The sequence below is a fragment of the Lagenorhynchus albirostris genome, chromosome 2 (assembly GCF_949774975.1).
Source record: "Lagenorhynchus albirostris chromosome 2, mLagAlb1.1, whole genome shotgun sequence".
NCBI lineage: Eukaryota > Metazoa > Chordata > Mammalia > Artiodactyla > Delphinidae > Lagenorhynchus > Lagenorhynchus albirostris.
The window spans coordinates 107662287-107689241 of NC_083096.1; the positions used below are offsets into that span (position 1 = coordinate 107662287).

At 40.1% G+C, this 26955-nt stretch overlaps 1 protein-coding gene across 1 annotated transcript in view; it reads right to left on the reverse strand.

Annotated features, from left to right (window-relative positions):
* LRRC8C (leucine rich repeat containing 8 VRAC subunit C) overlaps positions 1–26955 on the reverse strand; it is an 89859-nt gene that overhangs the window by 54475 nt on the left and 8429 nt on the right. The gene's annotated exons all lie outside the window — the stretch shown is intronic.

Sequence of the window (26955 nt, forward strand, 5' to 3'; positions counted from 1 at the left end):
GGACTTATGAATGTGCTCTCAGAACAGAACTCGTTCGTATGTAGGGGACTTACTATACTGAGTTACCTGAGCTACAGGGGGTTTAGGAAGTGACGCCTACATGAAAATAGGAAGTATAGGTAGGAATAGTTACTTTGATAAAGTTGGAGCCCAGGACCAGGAGAACATTCTGGGCAGAATGAAAGGACTGAAATGTGACGGCTTTTGGTTCCCCCTTTGAGACATATCATTTTGCCCTCCATCACTCATTAGAAAGGTTTTGGTTCTGTTTATTTGAATAAGGTTGGACTTGATATCTTCTGTCTCTGGAGACATGAGGGAAGGGGTAGCCTGAGCTCGTTCAGATTCCATGAGACAGAGGGTGCCCCCAAGTTACATGTTCTTAGACTGAAAGGACAAAAAGTCACTGGGACTCACCAGCAGTCTTTTTCTAAGGTGGCAGCTATGAGGGCCAAAGGCTGCTCTTCTCTCCTGCATCCGTCCAAATGTGTACCAGCCTGCGGAGTAGTCATCTCACTCAGAATCTGTCTAGAATTCCTCCTTCGGAACTGACTTCTGAGTTACACACAGGAAATTCAGTCTTTGGTCAGAGGACAGTCTCCTTTAGTCTGTTTTATTTATGTTTTTTTCTTTTCCTCCCTTGGGTAGAACCTTCTTCCTTCCATTTCTTTCTTCCTCTTTCCCTTCCTTTTTCCTCCATCCCTCCCATTCTTCCTCTTTCAATATTTGTTATCCAACCACTCTGTGTCAAGTACTGGGGATAAAAGATAAATAAAAAGCGATAGTTGACTATGTGGGCAACAGATCTATAAGCAAGGAGACTCAAAATGTGTTATCCCTTCTTTTTGCTCCTCATCTATTTGTATGGATTCAAACCCAAAGGGTTTATGTGAGCCAGACCAGCACTAGGAAAGAAGCACACCAACTAGCCCTTTAACCTCTGCAGGCAGTTTGCCAAGAGCCCTGTCAGAGAAGGACAGAGATATAAAAGCGAGCATGAAATTGTCCTGGGATGAAGTAAAACTAAAAATGGAAATAGGGGCTTCCTTGGTGGCGCAGTGGTTAAGAATCTGCCTGCCAATGCAGCGGACACGGGTTCGAGCCCTCGTCTGGGAAGATCCCACATGCTTCAGAGCAACTAAGCCCATGCGCCATGACTACTGAGCCTGTGCACCTAGAGCCTGTGCACCGCAAAGAAGAGTAGCCCCTGCTCACCGCAACTAGAGAAAGCTTGTGCGCAGCAACAAAGACCCAAATGCAGCCAAAAATAAATAAATAAAATAAAATAAAAAATAGAAATAAATAGGTACCTTAACTTTCACAATCTGAACTGGAATAGACTGGGATAGATTTTTTGTTACACAAACTCTTGCAACTTGCTATTCAAAACCCAAGAACCAAATAAATTTGGATAAGAGAGACTATTTATTCAGTATTTCCATCCATTATTTCTTTTTGTAATTGAGATATAACTGACATATAACATTGTATTATTTTTAACTGTACAACATAATGATTTGACATACTATATATTGCGAAATGATTACCAGAACAAGTTTAGTTAATATCCATCACCACACAGTTACAAATTTTTTTCTTATGATGAGAACTTTTAAGATCTACTCTCTTAGCAACTTTCTAATATACAATACAGCATTGTTAACTATAGTCATCATGTTGTCCATTACATCCCCAGAATTCATTTATCTTATAACTGGAAGTTTGTACCTTTCAACCGCCTTCACCCATTTCAGCCACGACCCCCATGCCCACCCCCCGCCCAGCCTCTGGTAACCACCAGTCTCTTCTCTGTATCTATGAGTTGTTTTGTTTGTTTTAAGATTCCACATACAAGTGAGATCACATAGTATTTGTCTTTCTCTGTCTCACTTATTTTACCTAGTATAATGCCCTCAAAGTCCATCCATGTTGTTGAAAATGGCAGGATTTCCTCCTTTTTCATGACTCAGTAATATTCCATTGTATATAGCCACCACGCTTACTTTATTCATTCATCCATCAGAGGACACTTCAGTTGTTTCTATGTTTTGGCTGTTGTAAATAATGCTGCAATGAACATGGGGGTGCACACATCTTTTCCAGTTAGTGTTTTTGTTTCCTTTGGATAAATGCACAGAAGTGGAATTGCTAGATCATATGGTAGTTCTATTTTTAATTTTTTGAGGAAACACCACACTGTTTTCTATAGTGGCTACACCAATTTACATTCCTACCAACAGTGCACAAGGGTTCCCCTTTTTCCATATCCTCACCAACACTTGTTATTTCTTCTTTTTGATGACAGCCATTGATTTGCATTTCCCTGATGATTAGCGACATTGAGCACATTTTCATGTGCTTGTTGGCGATTTGTATGTCTTCTTTGGAAAAATATCTATTCAAATCCTCTGCCTATTTTTAAAAATTGGATTGTTTGGGTTTTTTATTTTCCTATTGAGTTGCATGAGTTCTTCATATTTTTTCGATATTAACCATTTATCAGATATATGACTTGCAAATAATTTCTCCCATACCATATGTTGCCTTTTCATTTCCTTGATGGTTTCCCTTCCTGTACAGAAGCTTTTTAGTTTGATGTAATCCCACTTGTTTATTTTTGATTTTGTTGCCTTTGTTTTGGGTCTCAAGAGCTCACTGCTAAAAACACTGTCAATGATCTTACCCTCTATGTTTTCTTCTAGGAGTTTTATGGTTTCAGGTCTTTAACTCATTTTGAATTGATTTTTGTGTATGGTATATGATAGTGTTCCAGTTTCATTCTTTTGCATGTGGTTGTCCAGTTTTCCCAGCACCATTTATTAAAGAGACAATCCTTTCCCCATTGTATATTCATCCTTTTTTCTTAAACTGGTGCTTCTTTCTGGTGAGAAAGTCCATAGCGCTTTTCTAATCCTCAGTGGGATTTTTAATCCCCCAAATACTTAACCACTACACTGCAGTACATCAGCTGTTATGACTACAGAAGAGCAGAAAAACGTGTGTGGAAAGAAAGTAGCTGCAGGAATTAAACTAGAAAAAAGTGGTAAGAACATGAATGAGTCAGCATAAGGGTATAAGAGCTTTAAAAGGTATCAACTTCAAAGAGAAAATGAAATAATTTGGGTTGCCCTAGTAACACCAAGATAAAAATGTGGAAGTGAAAATGCAGGATTTAACACTAGGAAAACCTTTGGCACCAAGATCTCTCCTATCATGGAATGAGCTTTACCATGGCAACAGGCAAAAAACATGTAAACGGATTAAAGAAAAAATATCCAAGGGAGTGGAAGCACGGTAATAAAGACAAAGCTGATCTAATAAATAAACTGTACCTTTCTTTTCTTTTAATTCACAGAATTAAATAGGGGGAAGGCAAAGGGTCTGCAGGGATCAAATGAGACTTTCCTCAGTGACATGTGGTCTTAAATGATTTTAAAAGTTCAGCTTAATGTATTATTTTCACACACTTATTTTTCCCCAAATGGTATAGAATCTCTACTCAGTCTAGACCTCTGGTTTTATTATAGGAAAAGGCAAAAGAAATAAAAACAGAAGGAATAGGTTAAATTTTCCATGCCCAATCTCTACTCTTTTGGAGGAGTTATGTCCCTGGCGATTAAGGCAAGAAGAGACATTCATATTAATGTACTACTGCAGTATTAAAGGATTACTCTAGTATTATAGTATTCAGGACACGGCACTGAAGTCAAAGCGTCCAGGTCTGAATCCTGGCTCTGCCACTTGTGAGCTGGGTGACCATGAACAGGTTACTCAATCCTTCTGTTTCCTCATTTTTAAAATGGGGAAAAGGATGGTATCTTCCTTCACTGGGTTTCTGGGAAGTGTATAAGAGGTAATTCTGGCAAACACTAATTGCTGTACTAGGCAGGAAATTAGCACTCATATATGACAACTACTAACATTATCAATAGAGCTAACAATCCAATTTGATAAGTATGATAGGGAGTTTACTATTAAGAATAAGCATTTCTTGGTGTTTAGGGCCTTCAGCTCTAACTTGAGGTATCAAACTAAAAACAATTCTTTATAAAACAAAAGAAACAAGCTTCGAAAGATCGTTTTTGTTAAAAGGGAGAGGAAAGATCTAACAATGAATAGTTAATATTATTATACCTACTAAATACCAGGCATTAAACAAGTTATCTGTTGAGCTTCCACATGAAACCCATGAGGCAGGTATGATCTTAGCTCTTCAGAAGAAGAAATGTACAAGAGAGACGAGTGATTTCTGCAAGGTTACAAAGCCTGTGACTGGCACACCAAAACTTCCCACTCCGCTCTGTCAGATTCCAATGCTCAAACTCATTCTGCTTCATGAGAGAAATTATTTTCGTCTCTAACAACCTCCTTTATGGGAAATTCAGCCTTGTCATCCATTGGCCAAAAAGCCTATTTGGGGAGTTCGCTATCTGAGGACTGAATTCAGGGCAATCAAAGCTCTAGCCTAAGATCTGGCACTGAGAGAGAAATCCAGTCTGAGGAAAGATCTTTTAAAAGTTCACAAAGGACTCAGCTTCTCTCCACGAGGGGGTAACTGGTATCGCACTTACCCTTCTGTTGTAAGTAGAGAGAAAAACACAATTTTACCAGAACCACAGAATATCTTTTATGTTATACTCTTGGTTACATCTATTTTTCGTTTGATGGTAAACCCTTGGGTGGAGAATGCAATCCCCCAATTTCGCACTGTTCCAATCTCCTTTAGGGGGATCTGCATGTGACTTTCAGGAACTCAGTGCAGCAAAACAGCAAGAACCTTCTGTACTGAGAATTTGAATACTGGGAAGCATATACCAAATGAAAATAGAAGGACAGTGACTACTTACTTCCTTTTCATTGTTCTTATTCAAGTTAATTTGGTCAAGAAACTTAACTATTCACCATCTCTTGCCCCTAGAAAATTATCAGATCCTCCCTTTCTTGATGTTTCAGCAGTGTTTTGCTTTATTGCAGATATGTCTACAGAGCATTTGTTTTCCTAAAAAATGGTTCAAATGTTCATTGTCTTTTTTTTCAAATTAATTAATTAATTAATTTGGTGGGGGGCTGTGTTGGGTCTTCGTTTCTGTGGGAGGGCTTTCTCTAGTTGCGGCAAGCGGGGGCCACTCTTCATCGCGGTGTGCGGGCCTCTCACTATCGCAGCCTCTCTTGCTGCGGAGCACAGGCTCCAGACGCGCAGGCTCAGTAGTTGTGGCTCATGGGCCTAGTTGCTCCGCGGCATGTGGGATCTTCCCAGACCAGGGCTCAAACCCATGTCCCCTGCATTGGCAGGCAGACTCTCAGCCACTGCACCACCAAGGAAGCCCCATTGTCTTTTTAAAATTATGATTCTCAATTTCTTGCTTCCAGTTTCAGATCACACAATGTTTCCAGAAGCAGGGGACAGAACATGCTTCAGGTGCACTTTATGTAAAAAATTCCCATAGGTACCTGAAGTCTCTTCCCAATCCCTGGGTTGACTGGGAAGAACTAAGGTTGGCAGCCTTAGTTCTGCCAACTAATTCTTTTTTTTTTTAATCTTTATTGGAGTACAATTGCTTTACAATGGTGTGTTAGTTTCTGCTTTATATCAAAGTGAATCTGCTATACATATACATATATCCCCATATCTCCTCCCTCTTGCGTCTCCCTCCCACCCTCCCTATCCCACCCCTCTAGACGGTCACAAAGCACCGAGCTGATCTCCCTGTGCTATGCGGCTGCTTCCCACTAGCTATCTATTTTACATTTGGTAGTGTACATATGTCCATGCCACTCTCTCACTTCGTCCCAGTTTACCCTTCCCACTCCCCGTGTCCTCAAGTACATTCTCTACATTTGCGTCTTTATTCCTGTCCTGCCCCTAGGTTCTTCAGAACCTTTTTTTTTTTTTAGATTCCATATATATGTGTTAGCATACGGTATTTGTTTTTCTCTTTCTGACTTACTTCACTCTGTATGACAGACTCTAGGTCCACCCATCTCACTACAAATAACTCAATTTTGTTTCTTTATATGGCTGAGTGATATTCCATTGCATATATGTGCCACATCTTTATCCATTCATCTGTTGATGGACACTTAGGTTGCTTCCATGTCCTGGTTATTGTAATTAGAGCTGCAATGAACATTGTGGTACATGACTCTTTTTGAATGATGGTTTTCTCAGGGTATATGCCCATCAGTGGGATTGCTGGGTCAATATGGTGGTTCTATTTTTAGTTTTTTAAGGAACCTCCATACTGTCCTCCATAGTGGCTGTATCAATTTACATTCCCACCAACAGTGCAAGAGGGCTCCCTTTTCTCCACACCCTCTCCAGCATTTATTGTTTGTAGACTATTTTTTTTTTTTTTTTTCGGTACGCGGGCCTCTCACTGTTGTGGCCTCTCCCGTTGCGGAGCACAGGCTCTGGACGTGTAGGCTCAGCGGCCATGGCTCACGGGCCAAGCCGCTCCGCGGCATGTGGGATCTTCCCAAACAGGGGCACGAACCTGTGTCCCCTGCATCGGCAGGTGGACTCATAACCACTGCGCCACCAGGGAAGTCCTGTTTGTAGATTTTTTGATGCTGGCCATTCTGACTGGTGTGAGGTGATACCTCATTGTAGTTTTGATTTGCATTTCTCTAATGATTAGTGATGTTGTGCATCCTTTCATGTGTTTGCTGGCAATCTGTATATCTTCTTTGGAGAAATGTCTATTTAGGTCTTCAGCTCATGCAGCTCAATACGAAAAAGACAAACAACTAATTCTTGATGTTAAGACACACCCAAACATGTAGACCATTCTGAAATTGTAGCCCTTTTAGGGGAATCTGACTTACGATATGATTTCATGTCAACCTGAGTTCTAGGATACATGTTCCCTTAGCTTCAATTTTTCTTCATATCATCAAATACAACCTGCAGATACTTCTATTAGTGCTCTGCTTTCTATTTATATTTAACCTTAATGTTTTCATCCCAACTCCCCAAGTTTCCTCCTTTTCTTGTTTTCCCCAGTATAAGTGACTCATGATGTATCTAATGGATCAGATGTATGGTTTGAGAGAGAAGAAGACACCAAGATTTTTGACTTGAGGAACAGAAAGGATGGAGATGACATTTTCTGAAGGGAGAAGGAAATGACAGAAAGAGCAAATTTGGGGAGGGGGGGATGAGGAATTTGGTTAGAGACATGTTAAATATGAGACATCTATTCAGACGAACAAGTGGAGGGACTCCAGAAACAGTTGGATATACTAGGCTAGAGTTAGGAAAGATCTGGGCTGGAGATATAAATTTGGGGGTCATCAGGGTATAGGAAGTGATTAAAGCCATGGGACAGTATGAAGTCACTTTGGAAGTACACAGAGAGAAGAAAACTACCTAAGGACTTCTACAGCAAGGAGCATTTTCCCACCAGATGTGGGATTGAATTACTCTCTCACTTGTTTAGGTTACCGTGAAAATGTCATATTATCATTAACATGATAATGGGACACTGTCTCTGGTGACCCTCTTTAAAATATTAATACTAACTTGTCACCACCAGTGGCACACTATCCAAGCATTCCAGTTTTTCATTCTCCTAAGTGACTTTTATCAACAGCATTATCTTTATCAGATGTACTACATACGTGTCTACTAGTGTTTTTGTCTGTCTCCTGCATTATAAGGTACATTCCATAAGAAACAGGGACTTTGTTTTGTTCACTCGTACCTCCCAGTGTGCAGAACAGTGCCTGGCACATAAAAAGGACTCGGTAAATAGTTGCTGAATGAATGAATGATGAAGAATGAGTATACACGTATTCTGAAATTCTCTCAGTTGTTAAAAATGAATAACTATTATACCTGTTTTATTGCTCTTCACAAATTGAAGGTTTGTGGCCACCCTACATTGTCAGATAATGGTTAACATTTTTTAGCAATAAAGTACTTTAAAATTAAGGTATGTACATTGTTTTTTAGATATAATGCTATTATTGCACACAATAGACTACAGTGTACTATAAACATAACTTCTATATGCACTGGGAAACCAAAATTTGGTGTGATTTGATTTATTGAAATATTTGCTTTATTGTGGTGGTCTGGAATCAAACACACAACACCTGTGAGGTATGCCTGTATAACAGAAATATTTCTGTAAATACCAGAATTTAGAGTTAGGTGCACTTAGTTTTGAAGAAGAGAACCACCAGATTTGTTTTTGCAACACTCTGCATCTTCTCATGATACCCACACTCTGCTTCAGGGCAGAGGAGAAGCAAAGAAGGTATAAAAGGCCACCTGCGAGATTTATGCGGAGGTTGAAAAGGAAAATCTTTCTCTGCCTTGTTCAGGGAGTTGGGAGAGGGAAGATAGGAGAGGAGTGGGAAAAGAGAGGTTCTCGGCCTGATTTATTTTGAACTTGGGCTCCTAGATAATAACTGTAGCAGTATCATATTCTTTCCTCTACTTCCATTGCCTGTCTAAATCACCTTCCAGGGACCTACCATAGAATAAGGTAAAGACTGCAAGAAGGGAAGGGCAGGTACTTACTAAGCAACGGCAGGTAAGAGTGATCATTGATAGTTTGGGTCAGAATTCTCAATGGTAAATGACTGGCAAAGCACAAGTGCAGGAGGATGGGAGAGTCAGGACTGTGGGAAGCCATGGCGAATCTACCATCATTCTGCAAAAAACATGATACTAAACTGGTGGTAAGAAGAGCCTGTAAGTCAGCCTTTTGCTATAACTAGCATTATTCAGTCCCTTACTGGAGTCTGAGTTCCATCTTTCAAGAGGAATGTGGAAAAATATTAGATAGACAGTTATTTAAGAGCAAGTTCCACCTGCAAAAATATATCCAGATTTCAATATTTCCAACTCAGCTCTATTGCTATTACCCTGGTCCAAGCCATCATCATCTCTCAGCTAGATTACTGCAATAGCCTCACAACTGGTCTCCCTGCTTCTACCACTGACCCATATAGATTTGTCTCAACTGAGCGGCAGAATGATCCTATTAAAATATTGGGTTTCTCCTGTGCTCAAAACCTTCTGACAACTCCGTCTCACTCAGAAAAAGCCAAAATGTTTACAAAAATCCTACTGGGTCCTGTGTAGTCTGCACTCTTCCCACGCTCAGCACCAGTGTCATAGCCTCCTTCACTCTGGCTAGCTCCAGCCACACTGGTCTTTCCTGCAGTTTTTTCAACATCCCAGGTTCACTCCTGCCCCAGGGCCTTTGCATTTGCAGTACCCTCTGCCTGGAATTCTCCTCTTCCTGATACCAGAACTTATCTGCATTCCAACCACTTTTCACCATTTCTGTCACTACCACTCTGGGCCAAGCCTTCACCAGCTCTCATGTGGATAATACAGCAAAGCTGATTTCATGTATTACAACCGCAGCCCCGGCACTCCCTTTCTTCCTGCCCTGCCTTATTTTTCTCCATAGCATTTGGCACCTTTGAACATGCTACACATTTTAGTTACTTACGTGTTTCTCTTGTCTCCTCCCCCTTGACCGTAAGTCCCATGAAGGCAGGAATTTTTGTCAGATTTGGACACTATTTTGTCCCTAACGTCCAGGAGAGTGTCTGACCCATATTTGTCATTCAGTAGGTATTTTTTGATTGAAAGAATAAAGCAATAGAAACAGAATTTAAGGAGACAGGTTACCTAAATTGAGACAAGCAAAGGAATATATAAGTCTAACAGATGATTCAAGAACCTAGAAGTATATGGATAGACTAAGGTACCGACTACAAAGTGCTTCAATTTCAGATGTAAAAACAGGCCCTCAAACTGCGGCATGAGAGATTTAGGGTAGACAGGAAGAACCTGTTGTTATATTATTCAATAGACGGTTCTAGAACAAAACCTGTGGGTTGGTCATGCCACTGAGATGTGCAAAATGGGTGCGACTTGCTCTCTGGGGGTGGAGTGCTAGCTGAGAAAGCCCACCGCTGCTCTGCTCGGAGCCTAAGGTGAGTATTTCCCCAGGAGCCAACATCACTTACTGAAACAGCAGAGAGTGCCATGTGCTTCCAAAGGGGAAACACATGTACTGGTGCTCAATCAGGAATTACCCACTGCAAAACCTGTTGACAGAATCTGGGCTGAGCTGGGCTCCTGAAATTTATTAGAAAATCTTGGGGGAAACAAAACGCAGGGGACATAGAGTGGTGGCTCTCAATGTGTGGAATCAGCTGGAAAGTTTTAAAAATACTAATACCCGGGTCCAGTTAAATCAGAACATACCCCAGGCATGAAGTTTCTTCTTTAATGGTGCCCAGGTGATTCCAACGTGCAGCTGAGGTTGAGATCTATTTCCCTAGAAACCTCGTACTTCCTCTTTTTGTGATTAAGAAGTAAACCTATGAACCAGGTGATGTCTTAAGGAAAAACTGGAGCTTTATCTGTGCCTACCAAAGCAGAGTTCACTTACTTAAAATGCTTTCAGTACTCTATGAACTCATATTTTCGTATCATGTCTTTAGTTAATAGGTACCTCACCTCTCCCCCGATCACCACATCAGAATGACAGGCTTCCCCAGGTGGCCCACCCTCCTGTGGGAAGAGGGTAACGTTTGACGGGGTCATGACCATAACTGCAGTGTCCTATTTTGGAAGGCTGTGGCTGGGTGTCTTCATAGGCAGTCCAAGATCAACACTCTCCCTACCTGCTCTGTTCACTCCTTCACTCCCCGGGGTTATTTATATATGAATCCATCTCCCCGCCCACACTATAAATTCTGTAAGGGCAGACGCTGCCTTGCGCATTTTGGCACTCCCAGCCCCTGACCTCGTTGTCTGAGGAATAATGACAAGGAGCTCCACAGGCACGGCAATGATGTACCCCTCCAGAGCATTTTCTAATGTGGACGATGCATCGAACACTAGAACTGTAGTTTTGATGGGGTCCATTTTTACTTTACAGGTGTTTTGTTTTAGAATAACAGTGAGTGTGGGTCTTACCAGCAAAGATCTCTTTATGGATAAAGAAAAATCCCATCTCCACCACAACATGAGCTAAGGTTTACTATGTGCCTAGGCAGTGTCAGGCACATCACATTATCATATTATTTAATCCCCGAACATCCCTAGGCTCTAGGTACCCTTACGGAAGAAACTGAGACCTTGGAAGGTTAAACGTCCTGCCTAGGCTTACACAGCAGTAAGTAGAAGAGCCTGGATGCAACCAAGGTGATCTGGTTTTAGAGCCAATTATTCTAAGTAAGTCACTAAACCTAACATTTCATGGATAACAGAATTGAAAACTGAATTTCTTCCTGATTTAATTTTGGAATTAGTTGGCAGGAAAGGGTGTTTTCCCTTACTCTAAAGAAGGGTTTCTTAAAAACTGGGAGTGCTACTACTTAACATGTCCTATTAACTTACATTATAATATCAGAGATGCTTTCTTTTAAATTCATATTATATTCAGAGTATAACATATTAAGAGATGTTATCTTTAAACTTTCTGTTTGCTTTTCCATTGGTGCTGACTCCTAACTTTTTGGCTTCAGTCTTCAGTCTCTTGGTCAAGCACTTAATAATTTTAAAGAATTTTAAGAGTAGAATCTACCGCACCCCATAGCTAAATGAGAGTACAGCTAGTCTATTTTCCTGTTGTACATCCATATTTTTAATAAAAATTTATAGTTTATTACTTGATAATGAAAGATAATACACAGTTTCAATTTTTATGTCAACTACTTAGTTTAGGAAAGATAATGAAGATTTCTTTAACCTTCTTCATAGGTGATTCTAATATAAAAATACTGACGATGCTTAGGTAGTGTTTCTGCTACTTTCCCCACTTTCACTAAATAAATTAGTTGGAGTATGCGATGTTGAGAGATTGGGAATGACTCTCTTAAAATGTCATAGAGATGAAAAATTTTCTCTTTCTCAGATTATAGTCTAAAAACAAATATATTTTAAAACAGGCTTCATTCCAGGTTTCCAAGCAAACACACCCAAATAGATTAACTAATATAACAGAGCCTTAGACTGTTTTCAAATGGTATACCTACACTGCTTATGATGTCATACAAATAATTTTGATTCAGTTTGAATGTGTCAACAGGAAGAGGTCTGGCAGAAACAAAATTCTAAGCAAACTAATTATGAGACTCAAGCAATTCCATTACCAGAAATGCTAGTTAAACCAAACAGTAGTGCGGCCAAAGAACATCAAGGAACACCACTGTTTTCAAGACTTGTGGTTTCCTCATATAAGGGACCTATTCTGCTCTTATTTGGATGTGGCACAAGGGGGCTTTTTGAAAGCATGGTATATTTCAATCTAATAAAAAAAATCTCAATACAGCTGAGTGAACGTAAAGTTGCTCACAGTCAGACACTCACATTCCTCAGTCTCTATAAATATGTCTGCTGCTTAACATCAATAACACACCTTGTTGCCTCACCTAAAACATTCTTGTTTTTGCATATCAAATATTTTAATGTGATCCGGTCCTTTGTGCACGGCTCCAGTTTGGGTCTAATATTCTCTTCCCTTCTATTGAAGAATAGGTCTCCTGAAAATTTTGTAGAAACAGACTGTCGTCATACTAAGCATCTTTCTTCCAAACCACAATGGCCACTGCTGACTGAGCTTATTAGGCAAAATCATTCATAAAGGTGGGCTATGTTCCTTCTTATGGCATCAGTGAGATATTAATAGCATTTTAATACAAAACCTCAGGGTAATTTGTGCAAATTCTTTTCTCTATGAAGTGATTCTAGTTTTGTACATTTAGGCTGATATGAAATCCTTAGTCCAAAGCAATATATGCCAACAGTAAAACTAATAAAAGTATTCCTGTTATTGCCTTATGGGTATATGTTACATCATTGAACATCTGTATTCTGAGAACTCTAAGTTTAGTCATAAGCAGCCACATTAAACTAAAAATGGAAGTAAGTTATCTCTACTTACCATTTTGTTCAACATAACATAATGCAGTGGTTAAAAGGCAAATTTTACAGCCAGAAAGACCTAGGTTTGAAATCTAGGTCTGTGGCAATCTCTTTAAATTATGCACACTTAGAAAAATGCTTGGCAGTAAATATGACAATTATCAACCTCATTATTTAATTAAGAAAATATTAGCTAGGCTTCTCTCCTGGGACGCTTCTGAATTCTGAAAATCCCACTTACTGTATGTTTCTCTATATCTACTGTTCATGGAATATGCCTAAAAGTACCCCCAAACTGTGGTGTCCTCTAAAACATCTGGTAATTTTTTCCACTTACCTCAAAATAGGCCAGTTTCTTCACATCAACCACCTCTAATTTACCTGTTTTACCTGTCTTTGCTGCATGGATATACTGAAACAAAAACCCATGAAAATGCCAACCTACCCCAACTCTTGAACTAGATATCTGGAAGTTTAGAGGTCCCAGATATGCAAATCTGTTAGATCCTCCCCACCCCATTCCTGACTATGTGGTTCCTGAAGCTTCCTCGGCACCTAGCACCCCTGGAGCATGACCCAAAGCTCTAAGGAAACCTCGATAGCTAAGACTAGTAAAGATAAGGCCAATGGAGCAGTTCCTAAGAACAAGTTCCCATCCCTACCCCCCACCTTCAGGTGGTTAGACCTGCCAGCATGAAAATCACACCACCGTGGAAAGGCAGTTCCTCTGACTGCTGCCATCCAAGAACACCGCTGCCTTTCTGGGGTGTACAGGATGGCCAGCAGCTGCAGCTGCAGGACTGATCCATCCCCTTACAGGAGACTTCCTGGAAGCTGAGTCACTATTTCCAGGAGTAGTCACTGAAAGAGCCTTCATGTTGAATCTTCCTTGCAAGGTGCTAACATGGCCCTGTGCTCTTTGTGGCCTGAGCTATAAGATGGCAACACCACGGTAGGAAAGATCACTTATTGTCTCCTGGTATCCAGTGTCTCCTTTTTACAAGATAATTTTTATGTGCCTGTTCCAGCCCCCTTGCAGGCAAGTGTGACCATGCGACTTAGTCTTAGCCAGTGAAATAGAAAAGATATCTTTGATTCTGAGTTGTGTCCTTAAAGGAAAGGAGCTTGCCCTCAACACACCCTCATCCTCACTTCTGAGGAGGGTATGTCACTTCAATCAGACCAACAAGGAATACATGATAGCAACGGTGGAGCATCAAGACATAAGGAGGCTGAACCCTTGCCATTATAGACCCCCATGATCACGTTCCTACTAGTATGGGAAAGAAAGAATGACTTTTCTTGTTTAAGCCACTATTAGGAGGAGGGGGTGGGTATCTCTGACATCATTTGAACTCATAACTCTTAGCCACATGTGGCAGTGCTCACACTGGGGTAGGTGAATGCATCCACGTGGGGAGTGTGAGAAGCCATAAGATATACATGTGTATTCTCTAGGTACATAGACTTTACTCAAAGATTCTGGATTAAAAGTGTTATACTGAAACCAACGGGGACATGTTTTCATATGTTTTTGAAAGTTAAAATACAAGATAATAAATGAAATTTGGTGCTGCAGACAGAATATTTCTAGCTCTATTCCAGGTTCCTGAAATAAGCAGAAAATCTCTTCTATCCTGAGGGAGGCTCTGATGGAAAGTAGGAGGTGTATTAGTTGTAGAAAGGATATTTAACTACAAGTCCAAGGTTCTAGACTCAACTCCACTTCTGACTATACTATATGAGACAAGTCCTGCTGCTGCTGTGCTTTTAGGTTTATGAAACAGAGCCACATGTCTATGTGTCCAGTCAACACACTGCCATATATATATATATATATATATATATACACACATACACACACACACTCTTTGGTTGCATGGGGGATAAAGATGACTTAGACATGATCTTGGAAGGCAGTGAGATGCTAGGAGTTGTAATCCAGGAATAATGACATCCAAGCGGAAGCCTTCCCAAAAAAGGCCACTCACTACCTGGGCAACCTATTGTGAAGTTGTTTAGTGGAAAAATTCTACAATTTGCACAGAACTCCTAAACAACTTTCTATGGTTCACTATTAAATGAGAAGACAATTATAAATTACCTGCTACTTAGGGAATGCCTCCACATATAAATGCCTTTATAAGAGAGATATAAAGAAGACAAATACACAATGAAAGGAGCAAATGAACACAGACAAAAGCCTAAAGCAGGAGAAACATGCAAAGCAAAGAGCAAATCACTTAAAAAAAACTCTAAACTATAATTAATCTTTTCAGGGAGCTAGCAGAAGATATTGTGTCCATAAACATATCAGAAAAAGCTTGGAAATTAAAAATAAGATAATTAAAATGTCAACATCAGGGTTAGATTATAATGTTGAGAAAGTTCATCTTGAAGTAGAACAAAAAGGCAAATGGCAAAGGAACAATAGATATATAGATTACAGATCCAATATCTGAAAAACAAAAATTTCATAAAGATTATAAAGAGAAAGTGAGTAGAGAAATTACACAGAAAATACTGCAAGAAAATCTTCTCAAATTGCAGAATATGAGACTCAATATTTTTAAAAAGGATGACCAAAGTGTCCAGCATGAGGAATAACTAAAGCCCCATACCATCATGAGGTGTTGGACTGTCAAGGATAAAGAGAAGATCCTGAAAGCTTCTGGGAGATAAAGGGGGTTAGAGGGCATATATGAAGAAACAAAATTCAGAACCACTGATATTGGTAGACTTCTCAATAACAGTACTTACTGGATGCTAAAAAAAATGGTTTAAAAAAAAAGCCTTTTGGGCTTCCTCGGTGGCGCAGTGGTTGAGAGTCCGCCTGCCGATGCAGGGGATGCGAGTTCGTGCCCCGGTCCGGGAAGATCCCACATGCCGCGGAGCGGCTAGGCCCGTGAGCCATGGCCGCTGAGCCTGCGCGTCCGGAGCCTGTGCTCCGCAACGGGAGAGGCCACAACAGTGAGAGGCTCGTGTACCGCAAAAAAAAAAAAAAGCCTTTAAAATTCTTAGTGAAAGTAGTTGTCAATTTAGAGTTCAATACCCAGCCAAAATAACTTTCAAATCTGAGAGTAGAATGAATAATATATTTCAGACACTTAAAGACTCAGAAAACTCACCTTTATGCATTCTTTCTTTTAAAACTACTGAGGGATGTAAAGGCAATAAAACGTTCCTCCCTTGAAATCCAGACATACGTCCAGCTGCTGACTTGACATTTACAATTAGATATTGAATAGGCATTTCAAAATTAGTAAGTCCAAAACACAATTCTTTATTTCAGCCCCAAATCTGCTATTCCCCCAATATTCTACATTACAGTTCCTCTGGTTTAAAACTTTGGAGTTAATTTTGACCTCTTTATCTTGCACCCAGGTCTATTCTGTCAGCAAAGCCTAGTGGCTCAACTTTTAAAATATATCTAGAATCTGACCATTTCTAATTAATTATACTGCTACATCCCAACCACCAGCATGTCGCATGTGGTTTACCGCAACAGGTTCATAACTAGTCTCCATGCTTCCATCCTTCTCACCTACAGTCTAGTCTCTACCATTTTTTTCCTCAAAGTGTGCCTTTTTTAGAAAGTCAGTGAGGTCAAAACTATTTTCATAAGAATACTACACATGATTTGCCTTTTTAACTCACATTCTCTGGTGAATGTACAGAGGAATTTTCTGGAGGTTACATGATGTTAGTGAACAGACTGAATGCCAGGCATTAAAGAAATATGTAAAAATTTAAAACAATGTCATTGTCTTTCTTTGGGGGAAAATATAGTTATTTTCATAAAAATATATTATTTGTGTTAACATGTTTTCTTATTATTTTAAAATAAGTTAATACTTAACAGTTTAAACTTTCTAAAATGGTAAATATCTACAAATATAACCCACATAAAGCTCTTTGGGAGTCTTCAATAATTTTTTAAGATTACAAAGGCCCTGAGGCCAAAACGTTTGGCTAATGGCTTCTCTATACTGCAGCCAGAGTGATCCTTTTAAAACTCAAGTCATACTGTGACCCTCATTTGCTTAAAACCTTCTAATGGCTCCTCACTTCACTCAGAGTAGAGGAGGACAGGACACTTCATGAGCCTACAGTACCTTCTCCTAATAACTACTATTCTCCCCTCGCTCAGTGCCTTCCACCCTCGTTGGCCTTCTTGCTGTTGCCCCATCATGCCAGGGATATGCCTTTGTATTTGCTGTTCTCTCCTCAGATATGGATGGCTCCCTCCCTTCCTCCAGGTCTTTGCCTTATGAGCCATATTTTTTGTTGTTTCTCTTTCCAGATATTTAAATACTTGCAAATATTTCCCTATTCTTCTATGGTAGTGCTACCTCTTATCTTTGCCACACATATATTTGTTTACCCTACCCCACCTGTCACAGAGTATGTCCCGAGGACAGTGGCTGGGTTTTAATCTCCTCAAAGGAGAGCAGATCTGGTGGTGGTTTGCACCCAGTTATGGTCCTGAACTGAAAACACATGGCTGAACTCAGGGGATTATCCAGCTAAACCTTCAGGAAAGAATATACTCAACGCAGGGCAGAGAGCCCCAACTGTATTCAAAATTTGAAAACAAAGACCCAGTCTCTATGAAAATTTGTGGAAAGCCTGATGACTTGGTGTCAGAAAATTCTTTTTAAATTCATATGCTGCAGGAGAGACCTTCAAGATGGCAGAGGAGTTAGATGTGGAGATCACCTTCCTCCCCACAAATACATCAGAAATACATCTACACGTGTAACAACTCCTACAGAACACCTGCTGAACGCTGGCAAAAGACCTCAGACTTCCCAAAAGGCAAGAAACTCCCCACGTACCTGGGTGGGGCAAAAGAAAAAAGAAAAATCAGAGACAAAAGAATAGCGATGGGACCTGCACCAGTGGGAGGGAGCCGTGAAGAAGGAAAGGTTTCCACACACTAGGAAGCCCCTTCGCGGGCGGAGACTGTGGATGGCGGAGGGGGAAGCTTCGGAGCCACGGAAGAGAGCGCAGCAACAGCAGGGCAGAGGGCAAAGCGGAGAGATTCCTGCACAGAGGATTGGTGCCGACCGGCACTCACCAGCCCGAGAGGCTTGTCTGCTCTCCCGCCGGGGCAGGCGGGGGCTGGGAGCTGAGGCTCGGGCTTCGGTCGGAGCGCAGGGAGAGGACTGGGGTTGGCGGCGTGAACACAGCCTGAAGGAGGCTAGTGCACCGCGGCTAGCTGGGAGGGAGTCCGGGAAAAACTCTGGAGCTGCCGAAGAGGCAAGAGACCACTGCTTCGGGGTGCGCGAGGAGAGGGGATTCAGAGCACCGCTTAAACAAGCTCCAGAGATGGGAGCGAGCCGCGGTTATCAGCGCGGACCCCACAGACGGGCATGGGACATTAAGGCTGCTGCTGCCGCCACCAAGAAGCCTGTGTGCGAGCACAGGTCACCATCCACACCCCCCTTCCGGGGAGCCTGTGCAGCCCGCCACTGCCAGAGTCCTGTGATCCAGGGACAACTTCCCCGGGAGAACGCATGGCTCGCCTCAAGCTGGTGCAACGTCACGTGGGCCTCTGCCGCCGCAGGCCTGCCCCGCATCCGTGCCCCTCCCTCCCCCCGGCCTGAGTGAGCCAGAGCCCCCGAATCAGCGGCTCCTTTAACCCCGTCCTGTCTGAGCGAAGAACAGACGCCCTCAGGTGACCTACACGCAGGGGCGGGGCCAAATCCAAAGCTGAACCCCAAGAGCTGTGTGAACAAAGAAGAGAAAGGGAAATCTCTCCCAGCAGCCTCAGGAGCAGCGGATTAAATCTCCACAATCAACTTCATGTACCCTGCCTCTGTGGAATACCTGAATAGACGAAAAATCATCCCAAAATTGAGGCGGTGAACTTTGGGAGCAACTGTAGACTTGGGGTTTGCTTGCTGCATCTAAGTTGTTCCTGGCTTTATGTTTATCTTAGTTTAAATAGTATTTAGAGTTTATTATCATTGGTAGATTTGTTTATTGATTTGGTTGTTCTCATCCTCCTTTTTTAAAATATATATATATATATACATTTTTTTCCTTTTTCTCTTTTTATGAGTGTATATGTGTATGCCTCTTTCTATGATTTTGTCTGTAGACCTTTCCTTTTACCATTTGTCCTAGGGTTCTGTCTGTACGTTTTTTTTTTTTTTAACTATAGTTTTTAGCGCTTGTTAACATTGGTGGATTTGTTTTTTGGTGTGGTTACTATCTTCTTTCTCTCTTTCTTTTTTCTTTTAAAATTACTTTTTAATATTTTTATTTTTAATAATTATTTTTTAATAACTATTTTATTTTTTTCTTTATTTATTTTTCTCTCCCTTTTCTTCTGAGCCGTGTGGCTGACAGGGTCTTGGTGCTCTGGCCGGGTGTCAGGCCTGTGCCGCTGAGGTGGGAAAGCTGAGTTCAGCACACTGGTCCACGGGAGACCTCACGGCTGCATGTAATATCAAACGGTGAAAGCTCTCCCAGAGATCTCCATCTCAATGCTAAGACACAGCTCCACTCAACGACCAGCAAGCTACAGTGTTGGACATCCTATGCCAATCAACTAGCAAGACAGGAACACTACCCCACCCATTAGCAGAGAGGCTGCCTAAAATTATAATAAGGTCACAGACACCCCAAAACACACCACCGGAGGCGGTCCTACCCACAAGAAAGACAAGACCCAGACTCATCCACTAGACCACAGGCACTAGTCCCCTCCACCAGGAAGCCTACACAACCCACTAAACCAACCTTAACCACCAGGGGTAGATACCAAAAACAACGGGAACTACGAACCTGCAGCCTGCAAAAAGGAGACTCCAAACACAGTAAGTTAAGCAAAATGAGAGGACAGAGAAACACACAGCAGATGAAGGACCAAGGTAAAAACCCACCAGGCCAAACAAATGAAGAGGAAATAGGCAGTCTACCTGAAAAAGCATTCAGAGTAATGATAGTAAAGATGTTCCTAAACCTTGCAAGTAGAATGGAGAAAATACAAGAAACGTTTAACAAGGACCTAGAAGAACTAAAGAGCAAACAAACAATCATGAACAGCACAATAAATGAAATTAAAAGTTCTCTAGAAGGAATCAATAGCAGAATAACTGAGGCAGAAGACCGCATAAGTGACCTGGAAGATAAAATAGTGGAAATAACTACTCCAGAGCAGAATAAAGAAAAAAGAATGAAAAGAATTCAGGACAGTCTTAGAGACCTCTGGAACAACATTAAATGCATCAACCTTCAAATTATAGGGGTCCCAGAAGAAGAAGGGAAAAAGAAAGGGACTGAGAAAATATTTGAAGAGATTATAGTTGAAAACTTCCCTAATATGGGAAAGGAAATAGTCAGTCAAATCCAGGAAGCACAGAGAGTCCCATACAGGATAAATCCAATGAGAAACATGCCAAGACACATATTAATAAAACTATCAAAAATTAAATATAAAGAAAAAATATTAAAAGCAGCAAGGGAAAAACAACAAATAACATACAAGGGAATCACCATAAGGTTAACAGCTGACCTTTCAGCAGAAACTCTGCAAGCCAGAAGGGAGTGGCAGGACATATTTAAAATGATGAAGGGGAAAAACCTACAACCAAGATTACTCAGCAAGGATCTCATTCAGATCTGACGGAGAAATTAAAACCTTTACAGACAAGCAAAAGCTAAGAGAATTCAGCACCACCAAACCAGCTTTACAACAAATGCTAAAGGAACTTCTCTAGGCAGGAAACACAAGAGAAGGAAAAGACCTACAATAACAAACCCAAAACAATTAAGAAAATGAAAATAGGAACATACATATCGATAATTACCTTAAATGTAAATGGATTAAATGCTCCCACCAAAAGACATAGACTGGCTGAATGGATACAAAAACAGGACCCATATATATGCTGTCTACAAGAGACCCATTTCAGACCTAGGGACACATACAGACTGAAAGTGAGGGGAAGGAAAAAGATATTCCATGCAAATGGAAATCAGAAGAAAGCTGGAGTAGCAATTCTCATATCAGACAAAACAGACTTTAAAATAAAGACTATTACAAGAGACAAAGAAGGACACTACATAATGATTGAGGGATCAATCCAAGAAGTAGATATAACAATTGTAAATATTTATGCAACCAACATAGGAGCACCTCAACACATAAGGCAAATGCTAAAAGACATAAAAGGGGAAATCGACAGTAACACAATCATAGTAGGGGACTTTAACACCCCACTTTCACCAATGGACAGATCATCCAAAATGAAAATAAATAAGGAAACACAAGTTTTAAATGATACATTAAACAAGATGGACTTAATTGATATTTATAGGACATTCCATCCAAAAACAACAGAATACACTTTCTTCTCAAGTGCTCATGGAACATTCTCCAGGACAGATCATATCCTGAGTCACAAATCAAGCCTTGGTAAATTTAAGAAAATTGAAATCGTATCAAGCATCTTTTCTGACCACAACGCTGTGAGACTAGATATCAATTACAGGAAAAAATCTGTAAAAAATACAAGCACGTGGAGGCTAAGCAATACACTACTAAATAACCAAGGGATCACAGAAGAAATTAAACAGGAAATCAAAAAATACCGAGAAACAAATGACAATGAAAACATGATGACCCGAAACCTATGGGTTGCAGCAAAAGCAGTTCTAAGGGAAGTTTATAGCAATACACTCCAACCTCAAGAAACAAGAAACAATTCAAATAAACAACCTAACCTTACACCGAAAGCAACTAGAGAAAGAAGAACCAAAAAACCCCCAAAGTTGGGCTTCCCTGGTGGCGCAGTGGTTGAGAGTCCGATTGCCGATGCAGGGAACATAGGTTCGTGCCCCGGTCTGGGAAGATCCCACATGCCGCGGAGCAGCTGGGCCCGTGAGCCATGGCTGCTGAGCCTGTGCGTCCAGAGCCTGTGCTCCGCAACGGGAGAGGCCACAACAGTGAGAGGCCCGCATAACGCAAAAAATAAATAAATAAATAAATAAATAAATAAAACCCAAAGTTAGCAGAAGGAAAGAAATTATCAAATGAGATCAGCAATAAATGAAAAAGAAATAAAGGAAACAATAGCAAAGATCAATAAAACTAAAATCTGTTTTTTTGTGAAGATAAACAAAATTGATAAACCATTAGCCAGACTCATCAAGAAAAAAAAGGAGAAGACTCAAATCAATTGAAGTAGAAATGAAAAAGGAGAAGTAAAAACTGACACTGCAGAAATACAAAGGATCATGAGATATTACTACAAGCAACTATATGCCAATAAAATGGACAATCTGGCAGAAAATCACAAATTCTTAGGAAAGCACATCCTTGTGTGACTGAACCAGGAAGAAACAGAAAATATAAACAGACCAATCACAAGCACTGAAATTGAAACTGTGATTCAAAATCTTCCAACAAACAAAAGCACAGGACCAGATGGCTTCACAGGCGAATTCTATCAAACATTTAGAGAAGAGCTAACACCTGTCCTTCTCAAACTCTTCCAAAATATAGCAGAGGGAGGAACATTCCCAAACTCATTCTACAAGGCCACGATCACCCTGATATCAAAACCAGACAAAGATGTCACAAAGAAAGAAAACTACAGGCCAATATCACTGATGAACATAGATGTAAAAATCCCCAACAAATTACTAGCAAACAGCACATTAAAAGGATCATATACCATGATCAAGTGGGGTTTATCCCAGGGATGCAAGGATTCTTCAGTATACACAAATCAATCAACGTGATAAACCATCTTAACAAATTGAAGGAGAAAAACCATATGATTATCTGAATAGATGCAGAAAAAGCTTTTGACAAAGTTCAACACACATTTATGATAAAAACCCTCCAGAAAGTAGGCATAGAGGGAACTTACCTCAACATAATAAAGGCCATATATGACAAATCCACAGCCAACATCATCCTCAATGGTGAAAAACTGAAACCATTTCCTCTAAGATCAGGAATAAGACAAGGTTGTCCACTGTCACCACTATTATTCAACACGGTTTTGGAAGTTTTAGCCACAGCAATCAGAGAAGAAAAGGAAATAAAAGGAATCCAAATGGGAAAAGAAGAAGTAAAGCTGTCACTGTTTGCAGATGACATGATGCTATATATAGAGAATCCTAAAGATGCTACCAGTAAACTACTAGAGCTAATCAACGAATTTGGTAAAGTTGCAGGATACAAAATTAATGCACGGAAATCTCTTGCATTCCTATACATTAATGATGAAGAATCTGAAAGAGAAATTAAGGAAACACTCCCATTTACCACTGCAACAAAAAGAATAAAATACCTAGGAATAAACCTACCTAAGGAGACAAACTACCTGTATACAGAAAACTATAAGACCCTGATGAAAGAAATTAAAGACGACAAAAACAGATGGAGAGATATACCACGTTCTTGGATTGGAAGAATCAACATTGTGAAAATGACTATACTACCCAAAGCAATCTACAGATTCCATGCAATCCCTATCAAACTACCACTGGCATTTTTCACAGAACTAGAACAAAAAATTTCAAAATTCGTATGGAAACACAGAAGACCCCGAATAGCCAAAGCAATCTTGAGAAAGAAAAATGGAGCTGGAGGAATCAGGCTCCTGGACTTCAGACTATACTACAAAGCTACAGTAATCAAGACAGTATGGTACTGGCACAAAAACAGAAATATAGATCAATGGAACAGGATAGAAAGCCCAGAGATTAACCCACGATATATGGTCACCTTATTTTTGATAAAGGAGACAAGAATATACAATGGAGAAAAGACAGCCTCTTCAGTAAGTGGTGCTGGGAAAACTGGACAGCTACATGTAAAAGAATGAAATTAGAACGCTCCCTAACACCATACACAAAAATAAACTCAAAATGGATTAAAGACCTAAATGTAAGGCCAGACACTATCAAACTCTTACAGGAAAACATAGTCAGAACACCCTATGACATAAATCACATCAAGATCCTTTTTGACCCCCCCCTTAGAGAAATGGAAATAAAAACAAAAATAAACAAATGGGACCTAATGAAACTTAAAAGTTTGCAGAGCAAAGGAAACCATAACCAAGATGAAAAGACAACGCTCGGAATGGGAGAAAATATTTGCAAATGAAGCAACTGACAAAGGATTAACCTCCAAAATTTACAAGCAGCTCATGCTACTCAATATCAAAAAAACAAACAACCCAATCCAAAAATGGGCAGAAGACCTTAATAGACATTTCTCCAAAGATATACAGATTGCCAAGAAACACATGAAAGGATGCTCAACATCACTAATCATTAGAGAAACGCAAATCAGACTACGAGGTATCACCTAACACCAGTCAGAATTGCCATCATCAAAAAATCTACAAACAATAAATGCTGGAGAGGGTGTGGAGAAAAGGGAACCCTCTTGCACTGTTGGTGGGAATGTAAATTGATAACAGCCACTATGGAGAACAGTATGGAGGTTCCTTAAAAAACTAAAAATAGAACTACCATACGATCCAGCAATCCCACTAATGGGCATATACCCTGAGAAAACCATAATTCAAAAAGAGTCATGTACCAAAATGTTAATTGCAGCTCTATTTACAATAGCCAGGATATGGAAGCAACTTAAGTGTCCACTGACAGATGAATAGATAATGAAGATGTGGCACATATATACAATGGAATACTACTCAGCCATAAAAAGAAATGAAATTGAGCTATTTGTAGTGAGGTGGATGGTCCTAGAGTCTGTCCTACAGAGTGATGTAAGTCAGAAAGAGGAAAACAAATACCATATGCTAATACATATATATAGAATCTAAAAAAAAAAAAAATTCATATGCTGTAAGTTAAACTTCTATCTCCTTTCAGAAGATATATACAATCACTCTTTAGATTCCATTGGAGATCCCTTCACATCACTGGAAGTAATTAAATTTTTGCTTGTCTTCCTTATCTTAGCTGAAATATCCCAGTTCCTTTCATTTATTCCACATAGATTCAGTTTTTCAGTGCTGTAACTCTCTTTGTCATGGTCTTTTGACTCTTTTCCAAGTTTTTCATCTTCCTATTTATTTGTGTAGTCGTAAATTAAAGTGTAATAGTGTGACATCAAAAGAACCCAAATCTACTTTTCTTTTATTATAACGTACTGTATGCTTTTAATATATACTAATACGTTGCCTTATAAAAAACAAATTTCCAAATCTGTTTGTGTAATAGAACTTGCAATCTCCTTCCAGAAATTAATGTTCCTGATACAATGCTTAATTAATTGATTCTCATGAACTTTAATGACATTAAGAAATTCTGGGAATTTAGTTACCACCCAAGCAGTTGATGAACTGTCAACCAAGAGTTTAGTAGCCTTTAACCAAATATTATTTTCTTTTGATGTTGAGTCTAACACTTTTCTAACCATTTTCTTTTCCTATAAAATGTCCCTACCAAGTGCAAATCTTTGAATTAGCCTACTAGAGAGCTTTTTTTTTTTTTAAACAGGAAATCTATTGTGACTCTTTGATACATGCTAAGTACAAAGTTTTTTGTTTTTCAAATGCAGGGATCAATAAACTTATTCTATAGAAGGAGAGGCAGTAAATATTTAGGCCTTATAGGTCACATCTGGTCTATGTTGCATATTCTTTAAATTTTTTAAACAATCCTTCAAAAATGTAAAAACCAATCTCAGCAAGTGGGCCATACAAAAACAGGTTGCAGACCCAAACTATACAGGCCACAGTTTGCCGATTTCTGTTGTAATGGTTCTTGGAGGTCCCATGGAGATTTGCTCATCTCAAAAGAGCAGCCTCTGGATCAAGGAACTTCATGGCATGTACGCTATTGAGATCCTTTGCTTCTCTTCCTGAGCCTGGGATGTTTTGCTGATCTGCGGCAATTTGAGCCCTTGAATGTCAAAGTCTAGTGGCTATCTGAAAGCACTCCTGTTCTACTGGGCTTATGGTGATTTACTATCTAAGTTGAGAGCTTGGAGAGTAGGCTGGGCCATAAGAATGGGTTAAACTTGGGGTTGGAGTTAAAGCAGAACTCCTCCCCAGGATGAGATCAGAGAGGTATTTTGATATCTGAATGAAATAAAGAACTCCCAAGAAGGGAAGTCAAGTGTAGAACCCAAAGTTTCCAACCCATATTTTAAATTTGAGAACTTCCATGGCCAGTGTTTTGAATTTGACTCATTCAATGGCCAAATGTCTGTTATTATACTAAGAAAAACCAAAGCCCTTATAAAGTAAGTTTAGGATGAGCAACTATGCATTTCTAGGGAAAAAGGTATCTAAAACTTGGAAGTGAGGCAAAGGGAGGGCAGAATATCCTTTTATTATTATCTTGAAGAACTGTTTAACTGGCCTACGCAAGGATAATTTAGGGAAATACTTTTTTTTTTTTGACTTGCTAATTACTACTCATTACATTCCAGACTTGCAGATTTTTGTTCGGTAGAAAAGAAAACCCAAAACGTATGTTTTTTATTGCCCTGAAGGATGTTACCTAGTTTTGTATCTAACCTAGCAATGTTATTCTAACATTCCTTTTTTTTGTTTGTTTGTTTTTTGAGGTACGCGGGCCTCTCACTGCCGTGGCCTCTCGCGCTGCGGAGCACAGGCTCCGGACGCGCAGGCTCAGCGGCCATGGCTCACGGGCCCAGCCGCTTCGCGGCATGTGGGACCTTCCCGGACCGGGGCATGAACCCGTGTCCCCTGCATCGGCAGGCGGACTCTCAACCACTGCGCCACCAGGGAAACCCTAACATTCCTTTTTAAAATAGTTCCTGGAATGCTCTTTAAACCAAACGCTTTGCCATCTTGCCAGCTCCTTCATTAAGGAGTTGAATAAATCTTTGACATGTTCGTTCTATATTCATTTCAGTCATGTTTAACTTTTCGAAAATTACCCCTTGACAACATTCACAGATGTCTTATTGTGTTTTGCTTATAGTAGGTTTGTGTATATACTTGCACTTGTATTTGCATTCGTCTAACTTAAAAATGTACGTAGGAATTGGTTCAGAGGTTTTCTGTATATTTGCCTGTTTC